Source organism: Panthera pardus, unplaced genomic scaffold (assembly GCF_024362965.1).
Source record: "Panthera pardus isolate Hobbes unplaced genomic scaffold, ASM2436296v1 HiC_scaffold_1, whole genome shotgun sequence".
In the NCBI taxonomy this organism is placed as follows: domain Eukaryota; kingdom Metazoa; phylum Chordata; class Mammalia; order Carnivora; family Felidae; genus Panthera; species Panthera pardus.
In genome coordinates, this window is record NW_026526654.1 from 83,614,589 (window position 1) to 83,628,839 (window position 14,251).

Below are 14,251 nucleotides of genomic sequence, written 5' to 3' on the forward strand. Positions count from 1 at the left end.
ATGAGTCCATTGTTCGCCGCGGCCGCGGAGGACCAGACGCTATCACCCGGCCGCGAGTGACCGCATCGATCAGCAGGCAGGGCCCGAGGGGGGTTGCCCGGCCGGGGCGTGTTGACCCTCGGAGATAATCTGCCAAGTCGCCGCGGGTTGACTTGGCGACGCGGTTATGAGCGGGCGGCGAGCTCCGCTTGGGACAAAGATCGGCCGCCTCCCCCCCTCCCCTTCCGTCTCCCCCTCCAACACCCCTTTCTCCCCCTCCCCCTTCGGCTACCCCCTTCACTCCGGACTAAGCCCGCAGACCCCCCCCTTCTCCTCCTCCCCTGCTCCCCGCCTCGCCTGCCACCCCCGACCCGGAGAGTGTTTATTTTGCACTTCTCGTCTAATTGCACATTTCTGTAAATTGGTCTCCATTTCGATGCTTCATTTGCTCGCATTTGATATTTTTGCTCGGCCCTGCAGAAAGAAAAGAGGCGCTCAGCAGAAAGCAAATCCGTCCACCGAGCTCCGGGGCCAAAAACCGGCAACTCGGAGCTGAACAAAACCTTGGGGAGAAGTGGGCGGGGGTGTTGGAGGCGGTCGGTGGAGGCGCCTTCTCGCTTTCACAATTCGCGTTTTCTGCCGCTCGTGGCCCAGGAAACAAAGGTCCCAACAGCCATTTATTACGGTGATGATTATTAGTTGGGACAAAGCTAACAGCGTTTTGGGACTGGCTAATTATGACGTGTGTCTAATTATGACCCATGTAGAAAACGCGCCCCCGCGCAACCCTCCGCCGAGCAAGAGCGTGTGTTGTATTTCTTCTGTGGATATCGCTCGTGGTATCATAAAAGCACCGGGTCCATTACAGGTGAAATGTGTTTCCGCTCTGAATCCCCGCTGCCCCTCTCGCCTCCCACAGGCCCCGGAGCGATACCGAGCCATTAGGCGAGCGCCTTCCCGAGCCATTTAACAGCAGCTCTTATGGATAAATAAACAAAAAAGGCTGTAAACCAATTATAGTGTGGACAGTGAAAAAGTCGTTTATTAGCAGGACGTCCTGATAGCCCTCGCAGATACTGGAGGTCCTCGCCTGCCCTTTCCCTTCTGGAGATAGTTTGTGCCCTGAAGAACACAGGTCACCTTGCTCTTGGTCAGTAGCTGAATCTTCCAAGCATGCCAAGGGCTGAATTTGACTTGGTGGTAAGGATTTTTCAGCCACTGTATTCTATTACTCAGGGGGAAAAAAAAAAAAAAATTGACGGACCTCACTTGACTCCAGAGACGTGTCCGTGATGAATTGGTGTGGAATTTACTTTATCGGAGCATAGTTGTTTTTATGATTAACTTGCTGTTGAAAATAAAAATTAAACTATATCCCGAGTGGAAACGCTGAAGCAAACGATGTGGTTGGTGTAGGTAACGAGAGAATACACCTTCCATAATTTACTTGGAAGTTTTGCACATTAGCCTTTACTTCGGTGGGGGCTGATGCTGGTTTTTTATTCCTCCAGGGCAAATCTTTTCCCCCTCCCTCCTTCTACTGGGGGGGGGGGTCTTCCTCAGAGTGTGGTACCTAGGTCTGAGAGGGTCAAGGAAAACTCGTGCAGAAAAAAGAACCTCAGGCTTTGAATCAAAGGCTTCCCATGCGTTCGTGGGGCAAACCAGCACAAGTGTAGTGTCGAAACTATTTCCCAGAAAATTCAGCGCCATTGTGTAAATAAATGCAGCCTAAAAATGTAATTTAATGGGACGATTGTCTTGGCTATCGTTAGTGGGAGAGAGGAGTGGGAGGGGGCAATATGGCAGACTGGATGCACCCCAGGACTGTGGACTGCTCGGTCCCCGCACGCGACTTGGTGCTTTCTCCCAGGAGTGGCCCTCGCAGCCCTTTCCTCGAGTTTCTGTTTAATCCTTCCGAGGCCTGGTTTACTTTGCAGCTGAAAGGAAAAGTGTGAAAGGAAGTTGGGATTCCAAAGCGTCTAAAGCCCCCTGCTTGCTCTCCCCCCCACCCATCCCTGTGGCCCACTCTTGTAGTTCCCAGCCCTTGGGCTGGCTCTCCCCCAGGTTCCCACCTCTGCTCTACCGTCTAAATATTCAGTCTCCCCAAACCCCAGCCCTTGCCATGTTCCCTTCTCTTCTTCATCCCCGGTAACCAGCTCCTTGCTTCCATTGAAATTCCTTTTTTGCCCTCTGCCCCCCTCCCATCACTGAGTCCTGTGACTAATCCTTTGTTCTCCTGGGAACCTTTCCTTACCTCCAGGAGCCCAAAGGAGGGTTGACCCACATTTCCTGGTCATTCCAGCCTCTTTCCTGAACCATCCCGCAGTTCACATGGTTTATTAGTTAGAAGGACAAATCTTTTCAATAACATTTATTGATCTGGCAGCTATTATATAGCTTTTTATACGTGCCTGTCCACAAACTCTTGGGGTAACAGAAACTCAGTAGAAGAAATACGTTCTGGATTTGGTGTACCTGGAAAACTTAGGAGCCACACATACCCATCTTCCAAATTGCCCTTGCCCTGCACAAGCTGTGTGTTCCTTGGCAAGTTACGCAACTCTACTAAGCCTTTCTGTCCTTATTTGTAGAATAGAGACAGAGGACTGCCCCATAAAGTATACCCCTTGTATATAGTAACGATCACAGCAGGCTCAGGGCACAAGACACTCTTTCAAGTATTTTGCATATGTAAATCCTCACTAAAATCCCGTGAGGTAGGTACTATTATTCTCATTTTTCTGTGCAGGAAACTGAAACATAGAACTTGCCCAGAGTCACACACTAGATCCAAGCTGAGGTGGTCCGGCTTTAGAGTCCATTCTCTTGGATGTGACCCTATACTGTCTTGCGATGTAGTAAACAAGAAATTATTTTATTTTATTTTATTTTATTTTATTTTATTTTATTTTATTAAAAAAATTTTTTTTAACATTTATTTATTTTTGAGACAGAGAGAGACAGAGCATGAACGGGGGAGGGTCAGAGAGAGAGGGAGACACAGAATCTGAGACAGGCTCCAGGCTCTGAGCAGTCAGCACAGAGCCCGACGCGGGGCTAGAACTCTCAGACCGCGAGATCGTGACCTGAGCCGAAGTCAGATGCTCAACCGACCGAGCCACCCAGGCGCCCCAACAAGAAATTTTTAAAATTATTTCTGTGAGAATTCAGTGAGGCAAAATGTCTAATGTTCCTGGCTCTTCACGGGCACCGAACAAATGGTCTTCTCTTCCTTTCTCCTCTGGCATTGCTTTTAGGGCATCTACAGGCGTTCAGCTATTGGTCATTATTGCAGCCAGAAGAATTGCAGAGCTGTTGCCACAAGTCCATGTTTAAGGACATGGTAGACCGAGAAAAGGAGTATTCAGAAACATTGTGTTTTAGGGAACGTACTCCAAAGTGGGGCCCTGCTTGAAGTAGGGGACGTGGGGGCCACTGGATGGCACTTGCTTCTGCCAGCCCCCAACAGGCCGCAGAGAGAGAAACAAGTGTGAGGGAGATGCAGGGACTTCTTTACATCCAGGGAAGCCCTGAACAGAAGACTTGAAGGGGGTGAACGGATCCCGGCTAAATATGCCGTAGCTATCCCAGTAGATGTTGAATCTAGCATCGAAGCAGTGTCTTCTAGCCAGAGCCCCGCCCCCGTATTTTCCATGGTTCTTCCATTTCCAGGTTGGAGACGAAACTGTTAACATAAACTCAGAGGAAAACCTCAGATGGCTTGGGAGAGAAGGGAGCAGTTCTTGTGTGTGGGTCGGGGCAGTCCTGGAATCCTCCTCTCTTCCTGCTTTCTCCAGATCAGGAAGGTAGTCATGTGCAACCCCGGCCTTCTTCGTAAGGATGCAGAAACACGTCTGTCGAAGTGACTCCTCTGCATGTCCCCTGAATCTGAGACCCATGCAAAAGTGTTAAAATTAGAAATCTGTGGGGCTTAAAGAGGGGGAGTCAGCTCTATCTAGGGCACGTGCATTCCCTCTCCTACGGTGATGAGAGTAAAAGCAGATTGTGGTCTCAAATTCACTGAATTTTCCTATTAGTAATTCTTCCTATGGTAGATATGCCTTATCGGGGTGGTGTTGTGCAGAGAGAAGCTGTATTTGAATACGTTTACTTTGTGTATTTTCTCCAATCACATATTGCAACCCATTTACCTTTAGGCAAATCCCACAAAGGTACAGGTTTCTACTATGCAATGAAATAACAGAGATTCATAGGGGAGTGTTTCTGGAAGTGTGATTCATGAACCGTGTGTACTAAAATCACTGGGACGCTTATAAAACGCAAGCAGCCTAATCCCAGAGGTGCTGAATAACCACATGTGTGGGGTGTGGTGGGACTTGAGAAATCTGCATTTTTAACACACCCGAGGTCATTCTTAAGTACACTATGAATTGAGAACAACAGGAAACAAACACTTGAGCTGTAATTTATTTGATATATGGAGGCTCATGGATGGTCTCAAAAGACGAGCATTCTTCAAGCATGGCTGTTCAAATAAAAATACACCTCTACATCATAAGGTTGTTGTGAGGTTTATATATATTTTTTTTTTCAACGTTTTTTTATTTATTTTTGGGACAGAGAGAGACAGAGCATGAACGGGGGAGGGGCAGAGAGAGAGGGAGACACAGAATCGGAAACAGGCTCCGAGCCATCAGCCCAGAGCCTGACGCGGGGCTCGAACTCACAGACCGGGAGATCGTGACCTGGCTGAAGTCGGACGCTTAACCGACTGCGCCACCCAGGCGCCCCAGTTGTTGTGAGGTTTAAATAGAAGAACTGTATGGTGAATATGCCTTAGTTCATGCAGAAGGCATGTTATTTGCGTCTCTACGTGGGCAAGCCACATGCAAATCCTGGACGTTTTCAGATTTTCCTTTCTTTCTCACACACCCGTTCTTGCCTTATAGGACTAAAGATTTAGAAAGGTTCAGCATGGTCTTATTTTATTATCGTGCTTCTCCCACTGAGCTCTTTGGAAACAGCGGGACTCTCCTTGGGATGTTAATGTGGCTCCAGTGTGGGCTCAGCCAAGTTGAGCTGAGCTTTTCCAGCCACAGTAGCTAACACATAAGGGCAAATAAAGGGAGGCAATAAAACCAAAGCAAATTGATTCATCTCTAGGCAGTACCCTTATAACTTGTGTCTTAATGCCATATTCTCTCTACACTGAACATGACCAAATAGCTTCCTTTAAAGGTAAGTGAATTTTATATAATTTGTGGCTAATTCCATTTAATTCTGCCCACATGAGCATGTGATAAGGGAATGTTAAACCGGTTAACAACAACGGGCTAAAAGGGGCATTGAGGAGGAGGCCAATATTTGATTTCCAAGTGCTCTGGCTCAGCGCTGAGAAATCCAGATGACTATGAGTGTGTTGGTTTCTTGGTTATTTGCTTTCTGTGCTCCTAGCTCCTGAGTAAAGGGCAGTGAGAAAACACTAGGATCCCATCTGTCACAATGAGGCTAGTTACGACAAAAATAACGACTCCTTTTTATAAAATCATTCTTGGTCTGACAAACTCCCCTCGGACTGCAGGGAATCAGGAAGAGTAAAAATAATAGAATCAATAACAACTTTGTTATCTAGTAACTTAAACAACCCTTGCCTGCTGGGATGGCAGAACAGGCTTTCTTATCTTGGAAACAGGAAAACTTTCTGGATAGTAAATTATTTTTTACAAAACGTTTCTAACTGGATTAGGCGTCTGTAGAGAGTGCCCCAGGTAGGAACCATGCCAAATTCGAATCACTTAGACATGATCATTTAAAACTTGGGTCGTTTTAATTTGGGTCGTTAAATCTAATACACACTGGTTCTTTTTATTTAGTAAAACGTCAACCGTGGTACAATTATTGGGATACTGAATGTATTTAATTGGAAAGCTAGAAAATTAAATGGGAAATTTTCGTTTAAATGTCTGGATCATCTGGGCCACTGGATTTTCATTCCTGTGTTAGTACTTGCCTACATCAGCACTTGGCCCATGCTGTGGTCTTCTGAGAGCTTTCATAATCCACGCCCGAGTCTTCAGAGTCAGGAAATGTTCTCTCTCCTGAGTGATCTGTCTGTCTGACAGCAGGGATTGGGCCTGGTTTGATTTGGGTGTTCCGTGTTGATTTCTTTGCATGTAAATGGTGATGACTCGGTTCAGGAATTACGGAATATATCTTAGTTTGAAGAGAACCATCTCCCCAAAGTGCGAGTGTTCATAACAGCAACTAACTAGATAGTTCACACATCACCGAGATTATCCCGACCCGGTTCATTCAGATACATGAAGGAAAAGGAGAGGCTGATATTTAAGATAATTTAAGATAGCTTAAATTATTCTGTTTTTACTGCTTCCATTCACATCCAAGCTTGTCACTTGTATGCTGATGTTTTAGGACAGACCTCCTCATTTCACATTTCTTTGTCCCTCTAACACCTTCTATAGGATGTCCTTAAAGTCTGAACACAGGTGACTGTACATAACATTTTGTGTTCCATGTATACAAGATAAAATATTATCTATGCATCCCAGACTTTATGGACAGCCTGTATATAAATTGACCTATTTTTTTTTTTTTTTTGTGGAAGAGGCACATGGGGGCCTAACGTTTAGTTTAGGGGAAGAAAACCTTTTCTCTTTTCACTAATGCTGTATTGTAAAACATAATCAATCAGTGTTGTCTGCTTCATTTACAAAGCAATTTATTAGACTCTGCCAACATGGTCACAGTCAAACCTTGACGTTTCTAGAAGTTGGAGTTAGAGATTGCTATGAATCCAGATAAACAGCACTGTTTTCTTACCTTCCCAGCAAATTTCGACAGGCGATAACAAAAAGGCAAACACAAGTCTCTAACCCCTAGCCTGGCGTTATCTGTCTCCTGGCCTGTAATTACACAGGATTTGGAGTTTTCTCAAGAGAGTGGAGTGACACTATTTACCTTTTTGTATTTATATGACCAGTAGCCAAACTTAAATATAATAACTAGGGAAATTCAGTAAAGAAAAATACTGACTGGGAAAGAGTCAAGTTCTCTGTTTCTCCTGCTGCATTTCCTTATGAACCTCTTGCCTGCAAGCCCCAGGGCCATTTTTGAAGAGAATACCGATCGTATTCCATCCAGTATTTATAATATTCTAAGACTTTCGTTCTGATCATTGCTTGATATGAGGGGAGGAAACAACTGGAGACGGCTTATGTACATCTTAGCTGAAAAAATATAAGTTAACAGAGTTAAGTGGTGTTTCAACAGGGTGTTTTGTTTTGTTTTGTTTTGTAAAGGACAGTGGGATGGTCTTGAGAAGAAGTAGATAGGCACGTGGCCTGGCCTTTTCCTCATGCCTCATCTAATTCAAGCTCCCTTTTTTCAAAACATTTTGTTCACCTTCTAAAAATCACTAATAAGGGCAATAGAATTAATTAGCAGCTTAGTACCAAATTTTGCACAGAACTCTCTTATCTGTCAAATTCCTAGATATTTCAAACATTTCAACTCCTCTCTCTTACGCTTTCCATCCACAAGGAACCCCAAAGTGAGTTTAGTTTATGTTATGGAGTCATTATAATTCTTTCTCAGCTTGGTGCCTGGAATGAGAATATTGTACTGTAATAGGTAAGCAAAGATACTAAAGCCATAGTTCTGACTTTGCTCTTTTAGTCAAGGAGCTCTTTTGGATTGTAATGAATGCTAGGAGTCATTTCCCTGGGAAAACGCACGAGTGTGTAAGAACACAGAATTCTGCATGAGATTTCGGGAAATTCATAGCCCCCTGCCTCCTTAGCCCATTCATGTCCACCTTCAAACGCAAGCCAATTGGAGCCAATCTACGCCCAACATGAGATTTTCACCTCTACTTCTGGATTTGGGGTTGAGGGTTCTGGAACTTTACCAAAGTTGCTGGTCAATATTCACGACGCTCATTGTTTATTTGGTTGGGTATTCATGCTATACGCAGAGGACTTACACACTGGATAATTATTGCTCAACTATCTAATTATACTCACTTGCTCGACAAGGATAATAAAACATAATGTAGCCGAACGGTGAGTTTGGAAAAGGTGAAATTATACTTCTAAGATTATTAGAAATTGACAGACTTACAGATGCATTGAACTATGACATTGATCCGTTGCCATAAATGGTAGCTTGGCATAAGATTGTTCTTCTCTTTCTCCTTTCAACAAACTCCTATTTAAATATCTACTCTGTGCCAGGCGCTACGGCAGGTTTGGGGGTTATAACACAATAAGACATGATCCCTACTCGTGAGGCCTTCGATTCTATTGGCGGAAAGGAAGCAAGTGCATAAGCAAACACACACGCGGCACAGAACTCCAGGTGCCCTGAAAATGTGGCTTTTCTACCTCTCATTTGAAGCTTGTGAACACATTACTCACATAGAGACAATCTGGCTTTCCCTTGTGGTCCATTTTCAGTTATTTCCTGAAAGCAGATAGGGTATGGTCTGGCTTCATCACTTACCAGCAGTTTGACTTTGGACTTTGAGTTGACCAGTGTTTCAAATTTCCCATCTACCGATGGCAGCTTGGTGAGTGGTGGCTCTGGAGCAGGACTGTCTTGATTTGAATCCCAGCATCCCTACTTATTAGTTGTGTGACCTTGGGTAAGCCCCTTAACCCCTCTGTGCCTTAGTTTCCTCTTCTGTGAAATGGGAATAGTGATAATACCTACCACAGAGAGTTGTACCCATGAGTTAAAAATATGTGGGAAACACTCTGAAAAGAACACACGTGTAGAGTACGTAGCACTTCGTTCATTCATTCATTCATTCATTCAATCATTCATTCTTATGTAACAAATATTTATGGAATGCCTACTTTGTGTCGCACCCTGTGTTAGGTATAGGGGATACCATAATAGAGAGAGAGTCTCTGCCTCTAGTCTAGTAGAGAAGTCAGACAGCGAGAGAGGAAATTTAAATGCCCTGGTGAGATCTCTGTGGCAAACGTAGGCTGTGATGGGGAACACCATAGCAAGGACACATCCCCCAATCTCGGGATGCTTCCTTCCTGCTTTATTAATCCCCTAGCTAAGGCACACACCTTCAGCTCTTTTAGGATTTTTCTCATTTTTTTTTTTTTTAAGAAACGTTCAAGAAAATTTAATTACATTAAAAAGACACATAACATAGGACTTACCATTTACACGCTTCTAAGCGTACAGTTTCATAGTGTTAAGTACATTCACATTATCGTGTAACCCAATCTCCAAAACTTTTCATTTCGCAGAACTGAAACACTCTGCCCAGTGAGTGACAGCTCCCCATTGCTCTGTCTTCCTAGCTGCTGGGAAGCAGCTGGGAAGTACCTCACAGGGTTTCATAATTTTCCTGCATGTTCTTCTTCGCGTGAGTGATGAAGTTTTGTCGTTGTAGTTACTGTCAAGAAGGTGTCGCTTTCTATCGTGGGTTTCAGCTGCCTTTTTTCTTCCTGCTGCTACCGCTGTTTTCTGGAATTCTGTGAATTCATGAACTTGGCTTCTTCCAGAAAAGAAATTGCTGTAAATCGAACAATATCCTGGGAACAGACTTGTCTATCGCTGGGCTGATGGCCTTGACCGAGGGTTCATTGATGGCTCATCGCTGGGCTCATCTCTGTAGGAAGATACTAAGGCAGTGGGAAGTAGCCGAAGACTTGTTTGACGTAAGTTAAAAGAAGACAAGGCGGTGAGGAAGCATGCACCTACACACGTGCCTTAGATATGCTCAAGTCCCCAGCTTTATGTTCCACACTTGTCCAACAGGATGCAAGCGATATTTTAGGAATACGAATCTGACAACACGAAGCATGGGCAAATCCAGAATATGACTAAGGTAGTTAGACCAGTTCAGAAGCTGTTGAAGAGAAGTTGAGGTTTGAGAATGCGCAGTTTAGAGTCCCGATGGAAATGGAGAAAAGGGGGGAAAATGCAGAAGGTGAGAAAGAGAATGTAACAGCAGCAGTTGGTGATCTGTCGAATGGGAAATAAAGGAAAAGGTGTAGGAGATCGGAATCAATGTTTGCTGAATGCTGACTCTGCCGGGACCTGGCTGGGCCCTTTGCCCGTGGGACTGCCCTTATGACAGTCCTCTGAGTTAAGTATTACCCGTTTTACTATTGGAGAAGCGGAGGTTCAGACAGATTAACTAGATGGCTCAAAGTCATACGATGAGCAGCTGGTCGTGTCATATGTATTCGCCCAGCATCCGTCTGACTCTAAAACCCATGCTCTTTTGTTACTAACATGGCTTTGAAGCTGCCAGCCTTGGGGACTGAAAAACACGGCTTTATTCTGGGCAGAAACGAGTTGATGGGGGGGGGGGGGGCCTGGAAAGGTAATAATTAGTCCTATTTGAATATGCTGAATTTAGGATAAAGGCGGGCAATGGAAATTCAAGGGGCTTTCAGGCATTTGGAGGCGAAGGTCTGAGTGAAAGAACAGGGCTGGCCAAGTGGGTCCAACTTGTTGATTGGCTTATTGAAAGACTGAATGTAAAGAGAGCCATGGATCAATTCTTGAGGACAGTCCCACGTAGGGGACCAAAAAGAGAAAGGGGAGTCGGTCAAGTCAGTAAAGGAAAGTTCTTGGGACTGTGATTTTGATAGCAAAATAGTACATGTGCTTCGGTTTGGAGAAGTGGGGCAAGACGGAGGGTTCCAGATTGTCAAGCTTGATTCAGGAAAGTCCTTTAAGATTTCTGGGTAGAGTAGTGCACTTACCTAATTTTAGTGCAAGTGCCACGGGCACGTTGTCTAACGTCATTGACTTCTGTTTTATACCTGCATCCACGAGGTTCCCAATTTCTGTCCATGTTTCCTCTTAAATAGCTCTTGAATTGGCCTTTCCCTAATGCCGTTGGCCACTGCCTTGGTGTAGATTGGCTCTCACCCAGGCTCTGGTGACAGGTGTCCATCAATGGTCCCTGTTGCCTGCCTCTTCCCACCCCAGCACGTGTACTTTACCACCCGAGTTTTTTCCACATGGTATGAATTTTGTAATTTTCTCAGTCTAAACATAGCTTTCTGCGTTGCACGTAAAGTCACGCTCCTTGGCAAAGCCCAGTGAGCCCTTCGGTTTGACACCAACCCTTTCTTCAAGCTGCTTTTCTCTCCTGCACGCACCAGATATTCCAATTAAATGACGGTTCTCAGCATTTTCTCATGCATCCTGCCTCCCCAGCCACTGCCTGGATTAGCACTCTTCCACGCTTGACCCTGGCAAACCTATGTTTATCACTCAAAGGCCAACAGAGTGGCACGTAGCTTAGAAAGGATGTTGAAACGGAGCAGAAAATATTGCTAGCGTCAAATTCAAACCCAAGGAATAGGCACCCGTGGTCCATGTAATTACTATTGAGAGAAATGCATAGGAAGAGCCGCTATTTCTTCCTACTCTCTTGTCGGATTTCTCAGGTTGTGCCCACTGCTGGGTTGTTGATGTCCACAGGAGAGTTTTTCCCTCTTTTCCCATTGTCCTCTCACCTGAGAAAAAGAACTTCCTCTTGTCACGATCAGCCGTCCTTCTCATCCTTTGCGCGGGACTTTGTCCAGATGTTGGGTGCCCTTGGCATTCTCTGAGCCTTAGGATGTGTCCTTTAGGCCTGGATGGTGAACAGGAAGACTTCTTCCTTGATTGTTCCCTAGAATCCCAGGTTGGGTGGTTAAGATGGGTCCATAGAAGACCAGCATGCATGGTATGCCGCCGGAATTGAATTTGAAAAACCTGCAAAAACTGAAAAGCTGAAATGGCGCATTGCCCTTAGAGCCAGCAGACCTGCATTTCGGACTTGTCCCTCCTACTGGGTGGCTGTGATCTCAAGTGGCAGTGATTTAAAGGTGGAGGCTTGTGGACCGTCTTGGGCACGTAACCTAGCAGGAGTTGGCAACCCTGGCATCTGGAGCGTCGTCCATCGGCAGTGTGTTTGGCGAAAGAGTCTCCCAACACCTGAAGAAATTATTTGAAACTCAAGATTCTGGTGATCAGTCTGGTGATCTGGGGGAATCAGCTCCAGCTCCTGCCCGTGGAGGTGTTGTAAAGGTGGACGGCTTGCTAAAAAGAGAACAGACGGGCTGAAGCTGTGTCTCCGCCCGTAGGTAAAGCTGGCTGGGTACAACAGGTTCATTCAGACAGTGATGTGTCCACAACCCAAAGAACACCAAGGAAGGCCTGCAACTGTCAGAAGGTAGGAGAAACATAGGACGGTTTCTCGCTCAGAGCCTCCGGAAGGAACCGACCCTGCTGACCTCTTGCTGACGCTCCTGAACGGTGAGAACGTGAATTTCTGTTGTTTTAAGCCGCCCGGCCTGTGGCAGTTTGTCATGCCAGCCCTAGGAAATCCAGAGAGACAAACTTCATTTTTCTTGCCATGAAATATGATAGTTGTACTAACTCATGGGGTGGTCGTGAGAATTAAAGGGGAAATCGTTTGTGGAGGCACACTGATAGAATTTCCATACTCTCTTCTCGTTTTTTGTTCGCTTTTGAGTACACTTCCCCCCCACCCCCAAGTCAGATGACTCATCACTCTTCCCTGCCTTACTCTTAGCCCCAAAGATGAGGAAAAATACCTCCTAAGGTAGAGGTAAGCACACCTGGCGGCGAGGTGAGATATTCAGACCACAGGTGAGATATTTTTGAACCTCTGTAGCCTGGAACATTCTGGCTGACTTCAAAGTGGTTGAAGAAGTTCCTATGATCGCCGTGTAAACGGGCTGCTCGGGAGTTAAAGTCAGCACTAATTTTATAGCGACAGGGGCCTCACTACTGTGAGGTGTGGGTGCCCTCCAAGGGTGCCTGTGAGCATCCTGATGTGTTTTCTCATAGCTGGAGGAGACACTCAAAGAACTTTTGTTTTTAGACTCGGAAGTGGTAAAATGCGATATCCGGAAAGTGTTAATGCGTTTCCAAAGGATATAGAGCGGCCTCAAGAAATTGCCTTTTCGTGTTCTGAATGTACGTGTCACATATTCAACATTAAAAAGTAGATTTAAAACTTCTTTTTCCTGAAGCTTATGTTGCAGTTTTTGAAATTGCCAAGTTTTCTAAGGTCCTTTGATGCAATTTGGCCTCTGTTCTTAATGAGTATTCCTTGGCTTAGGACCCAACCGTCCGCTCCTGTCCTAAAAACACGTGCAAGTCTGCTTGCCTTTGAGCATCGGGTTCTAGAATGACATACACATGAGTCAGATATGATTCCTTAGATTCGGCAGGGATCGCACAGGACATACCCAAGCAAGTTCCACATATAACTGTCCCACACCCTGCAGGGACGAGGAGGAAGGAGCAATCATAGAATTCTGCCAACACAGATGGTTTGGTCACGTGACTTTAACCACACCGCGAACCTGGTTTTCCCTGCCTTAGTGTGAAGAGAGAGGACCGGCACAGGTTGCTATAGACTGAATGTCTGTCCTCCCAGACGTCCCGTGTTGAAATCCTAACCCCCAAGTGAGGGTATTTGGAGGTGGAGCCTTGGGAGGTGCTTAGGTCAAGAGGGTAGAGCCCTCATGAGTGGGATTAGTGTTCTTATAAAAGAGACTCCAGAGGGCTCCTGCTTTCCTTCTGCCACGTGAGGACACGGCGAGAGGATGGCCATCTACGAACCAGGAAGTGGGCTCTCACCAGACGCCGAGGCTCCTGGTGCCTAGATCTTGGACTTCCCAGCCTCCCAAACTGTGAAAAATAGATTGCCACTGTTTATAACTGCCCCGCCAGTCTGTGGCATTCTGTTAGAGAAGCCCAAATCGCTAAGACACAGGATGGGGCAGCCGTCAGCCTATAGCACTTCACTCTGGTGAGGTGGGGCTGGGGAAGGGGGGTGGGTAGCAAGGGGCAGGAAAAGCACGGCTTGTGAGGACTCAGTGCTTTTGTCTTGTCCAAGAGATCTTAGATTCCTCTGAATGGAGCTGCATCCATCCGATACGGATCCCATAAACGTAAACCCATGTCTTCGCAATCCTCCTTCCTCAATGCTTACCACGTAGCAGGTGCAAACTAAATGTTTGATCGCCCCCCACCTTCCCCTTTTCCACCTTCCCACTCTCCCTTCTTTCTCCTATCCGTAACTTCTCTGTGTCCGGTCACTATCGTGCCAAGGACCGGGAGCTCAACGGGCGAATTAAACAGCCCCTGCTATCGATCGTTTTATTGTTTTGGACAATTTTCATAAAAATAGAGTTGTACTGGGGCGCCTGGGTGGCTCAGTCGGTTGAGTGTCCGACTTCAGCTCAGGTCACGATCTCGCGGTCCGTGAGTTCGAGCCCCGCGTCGGGCT